This window comes from Sinocyclocheilus anshuiensis, unplaced genomic scaffold (assembly GCF_001515605.1).
Source record: "Sinocyclocheilus anshuiensis isolate Anshui unplaced genomic scaffold, SAMN03320099.WGS_v1.1 scaffold742, whole genome shotgun sequence".
Lineage (NCBI taxonomy): Eukaryota > Metazoa > Chordata > Actinopteri > Cypriniformes > Cyprinidae > Sinocyclocheilus > Sinocyclocheilus anshuiensis.
The window spans coordinates 73166-78454 of record NW_015544169.1 but is presented as its reverse complement, the minus strand read 5'-3'; the positions used below and the strand labels follow the sequence as shown (position 1 = coordinate 78454).

Sequence of the window (5289 nt, the reverse complement as noted above, 5' to 3'; positions counted from 1 at the left end):
GTTTTATGGAGGTAAATTTAAGACTTTAAGGATTGAAAGACACTTAAGACTAGTGGTCGACCGATATATCGCCAAGACCGATATATCGGCATTTTTCAAATATCGGCATCGGCCGATAAGTTTTTCTGTTTGGCCGATGCCTTCAAGGCGGGACTTTTATTTTGACGGCGCAGAGAGCGGCAGCGCCTGAGCACACAGTGCTCACAATCTCCCTCTTGTTCGCCGTCGTCACTCGTCATTAACAGTTCTGTCTAATACGGATAGAAGTCTGTCTAATAATCCATTAGAACTGTTAAACAAAGGAATTAAAATGTATACAAAAAGTATTATAACGATTGCTTTTATATTATTAGTAATAGAAAGACAAACATAATACTTTTTCGTTTGCCGTCAGCAAATATGCATTTACATCATTTAAACAAATCTTTGAATGGCTAATGAAAATTTAATTCCACAAACCTTGCAAACTTAGTCGAATCCAGTTGTGAGATCTTGTGAAGTGTGCATGTGACCTGCATGATCGCGTGTTCTCTGCGTGACGGTTGGTCCGTGCAGATTGAATGCTTTAAACATTAAATTTGTGATTTCAAATTATGCGGCACTTTATGCATTTGCCCACTGTCATATGGCATTTTCACTGTGTGCTGGATGTAAAATGAGTGTTACCTTGACTTTATTTGAAAAAAAATAATAAATATGATTCCCAATGCACACAAACTTCCCAGAATACGGAGTGCTCTGTTGGTTACAGTTTACTTCCTTTTTAATTACAGAGGATCCCCAAATCCAGGTGTGAAAAACTTGTTGCATCTTTCCCAAAAAGACTCATGGCTGTATTAGATCAAAAGGGTGCTTCTACTAAATACTGAGCAAAGGGTCTGAATACTTAGGACCATGTGATATTTCAGTTTTTCTTTTTTAATAAATCTGCAAAAATGTCAACGATTCTGTGTTTTTCTGTCAATATGGGGTGCTGTGTGTACATTAATGAGGAAAAAAAATGTACTTAAATGATTTTAGCAAATGGCTGCAATATAACAAAGTGAAAAATTGAAGGGGGTCTGAATACTTTCCGTACCCACTGTAAATACAGCAGCACAACTGTTTCCAACATTGATTATAAATCAGCATATTAGTATAATTTCTGAAACATCATGTGACACTGAAGACTGGAGTAATGGCTGATGAAGATTCAGCTTTGCATCACAGAAATAAATTATATTTTAAAGTACATTAAAATAGAAAACCATTATTTTAAACGGTAATACTATTTTACAATATTACGTTTTTTTTTCCCCTGTATTTTTGGTCAAACAAATGCATCCATGATGAGAAGACACTTCTTCAAAAAAACATTACAAATCTTACTGATCCCAAACTTATACATACAAGTTACCTACATATACATCATACTACACATGCTAAACGGAGTTCGATCTGTATTTTACTAACCTTTCCATCTGATTTCCTCTTGATTTTCTGGCATTTCCCATAAGATCCACATCCTATGGTGAGCAACACCTCATAGTCTTCAGTTCTGGATGGCATCATGCACACAGCAGCAGCTCCAGCCTTCAGACTAACACAACAGAGCTCAGCGAACGCTAGTTATGTGCAAACTCTACTAACAAACACAGCAGGATTCATTCAATCAGTCCACTCACCGTGATTCATTCACTTCTGGTCACTCGTCTGCTTGACTTCCGCTGTCTTTTATCGTTTTAATTTTTAAAAACGTTATCGATTTTTTGTTTGTGCTCCGACACAAACAGACGTGAAACAAGCAAGCTGATTTTCAAACGTGCGCACAAACTCTGGATTCTGATTGGCTGGGCTTGGTCGTTGGCGGTGATCTCATTGGTCCGTATAAGGACACAGCTTGCACGTTGCCAAGCGCTGAAGAACCGCGAGAACGCCCGGGAACAGCGGGAGGCTGATTCTTAAAGGGACAGGCGTATAAAGAGCGAACACGGAACGGGTTTGAAGTTTAAAACGCAACTGTAAAGACTAGATTTTAAAGTCAAACATAGCTTTAAATAAGTAGTTAGCGTTTCTTCCAACGCGCTCCATGTGGTTTAACAAAAACAGGCAGCTTCTGAGAAACGTACCGTCTGCAGACTGACTTGTGCGCCCGTTACTTAGTTATTGAAACTGTATATACTGCACATTGACTGTTTGTCCGCTTGGTGGCAGCAGTGTGTTTATGGTGCTGAACGGGTCTGGGTGTGGCAAGGCCAAAGCTCTTGCCACTGGAAGGCTTTACAGGATATGAACAGCCTGAAAGACCTAGAGAAGATAACTTCATTTGAATAGATATAGCTATAACCAATCATGAGTCACAGGTGAAATGACAGTATGAACATATGGCAATTTTAACTCCAGTGACATGACAGGACCCCTCAAAACATCACCCTTTGTCTTCAGAAATGAGCTATCATTTTCCTCTTCTATCTCTCCCACATTACATTTTCAAGCATCTGGTTATAAACCATTTAACCAGGCATTGACAATCATTCAAGAGCTAAAGGTACAGCACATGAAGAGACTGATCTTACGGTTTATTGGCTTTGTGGAAAAAAAAAAAAAAAGTAATAATAATAAAAAACATGAAATCACTGTAGTTGTCAACGTTCAAATGTATGTGTTTGGATCTGGTATAGGTTACAATTTATTTCTGAGGGCTTCCAAGAACACCAAATCCAGCAAGGAATAAAGGACAACATATATACATACATATACTTATATACATATACCCATTAGAAGTGGAAAATCTCTCACCGTCATTCTTTTGCTTTTGTTCTTTATTATTTTAATACCTGTGTGTGATCTCAAAATTTGCAGCTGAAGTTTTGACTACTGCTTCAGTCAACCTCCAAAAACCTAGTTTATAATTAAGATGTACCAAAACCCAGATATAATTAGATATGATTGTACTGAACATAAGTAACCAAAGCAACGGGCACTTTCAATGAACATTTTGTAAACTAAAAGAAAAATGAAATGAGATCATTTACTGGTCTCGCCAGCATTCTGAAGATTATTATTATTATTTTTTTATTAAATCAATACAGACTGTGATTGATGACCATTTGAATTAATTTTACTGTTGGTATGTTTGGTGAACTAGCGTCATTCTATGCCAATGTTAGATTTCAAATCTAACATATTTCTCTAACATTTCTCTCAACAGATGGAATTTGTGCTTTTATTGTTGAAGTAATGGAACCTATTTATACCCTATTCACAGAAAGAACCAACTCAGGCCGTTCTTCTGAACATAAAGTGCAATATATACACAGGCAGCTGAGGCATATGCTTAAATATCAAAATTGATCGAATGCATGATCCACGTTTTACTATGAACGATTCATTGGTGCACGTCATTCCAAAGAACAAACACTGCAATTCACATTGACTTTAAAAGCCAAACGTCTGATCAGAAGGATTCGGAGATGAACAAATGCAACGAATGCTTTCAGATCAATAACACTCAGAGAAGAGCCCGTGGGTCACTGCTGCGCATGATTTTTATTCCAGCACAATTAATTTGTGTTGTAAAATGGCTGGGTAGCTAGGAAGAGAAACAGGAGTACAAAATGAAAATTATGGACCATTCTATTGCAATTTGGTTAAACTGCTAATATATAGATATATCTCACACTTTTTAAAAAAAACATAAAACCATACTTAGGAAAACAATGTTATGTCTCAGTCTGACACACAGCGAGAATGAGACAATGAACCCAGTGTCTGAGATCCTCGCGGTGAAGTTCATGGAGACGTAGCCTGCTCTGAATGCAGTCCGCATCTAACTTGGCTTTAGTCTTCTGGCGTCATTCACATTTCAATCTGGCAAGCTATAGAAACAAAGTTCACGTTCACAGATGACATGGCTTCGGTTAAAGGGGGAAATGACAATGTTTTTCATCTACAAATGTCTAATTTGTACATCTAAGCATCGTTTCTTTAGAACGAAACAACATGGGCATTTATTTTTGAGTACATTATTGCTGGACCTCGCCCATATAGTCCCTTTCGACATGAAGAGCAAACGCAGACAGACTCGAGCATGGCATTCTTCGCCACTAACACACACAAACAGATCCAATTTCACACATGAAAAAAGCAATTTTGTCAAGCTCGAGGAAAACGTTTCCATTTTCCTCAAGATAGTCTAAAGCTAATCTAAAACATTGTGTGCCTCCGCGCAAAATCGAATCTACGCCTCCGATTCTTTCTGTGTGGCAGCAGTTTTAAGACGGTTTCTTTTGATGAACAGAAATGCGCCCACACGACTGCCGCAGAAGACCGCAAGCGGCAGACGAAGTGACGCTCAGATACTGAGAGCAACTTATGCACTTGCCAAGATCCTTACTGCTTTCTCTCCGTCTTTCTTAAACACTCATGATATTTCAGAAGTAAAAACGCCGAGAGTGACTGAAGCTCAGACTCCTTTCTGCACAAGATTAACCACAGAATGAGGAAAAAGAAAGTCAAATGTCAACTATTAAACAGATATTTTGCCAACACTCTGATAATAACACGAAGTTACCAGACATTATGTGCATCTAAAAAAAAATAATAATAAAAAAAAGAAACGGCCAGTCGCACACAATCACACAGGCAGGTTATGCTGTCAACATTTACAGAAATGAGACCAGTTTGAGACTCAAAAATCAACAAATTAAAATCTTTTTAGGACAATGAATAAACACAAAAGTTCAGTCATTAGAATGCCCCCCCCCTCCTTTTGACCCTAAGATAAGCATATGGCTTAATATTTGTAAAACTTTGGAGGTGAGGGGTATTTGTCCTATTGAATTGGTCATGTGGCAGTCATGTGGTGCGCTTGGATGTGTGTGTATGGCGTTGCTTGTGTAAAGTTCTCCAGAGGACGCAGTCTCAGGAGAACCAGGTTAGTCTTTGAAATTCCCTTCCCCTCCCGCCACGCGTCATCAAAACCGAATCCCGCTTCAGTCAGTGTAAACATCACTGAATATCAATACTGACAATACACACAGACAACAGCATCCAGTCAACGCGAGAAGAAACCGCCACAAGGATGAAATGACATGAGGATTCATAGTGCAATGAAGGCCAGAGCAGGCTCTTCCAAAGAGGACAGCAGTCTCTGAAACGAATTTCAGTCATCCTGTTTGGGAGTTAACAATAAAAAGGGGGAGAAGCTCACGTGGCAGGACATGAGAGAAATAAGAGGACGTGACAGATCTATCTCTGGCTTATTCCTGAGCCTAATTTTGATTGTAAGTAAAAAAAAAAAAAGGGGGG

General features: G+C 38.6%; 1 protein-coding gene across 1 annotated transcript in view; it reads right to left on the bottom strand.

The window, feature by feature from the left end:
* Positions 1 to 5276: 5276 nt before the first annotated feature.
* LOC107695979 (acyl-CoA:lysophosphatidylglycerol acyltransferase 1-like) overlaps positions 5277 to 5289 on the bottom strand; it is a 51813-nt gene continuing 51800 nt past the window's right edge. Inside the window, exon 9 of the mRNA XM_016496104.1 lies at positions 5277 to 5289. This exon is cut by the window's right edge and continues 468 nt beyond it. The gene's annotated coding sequence lies outside the window, so the exon portion shown is untranslated.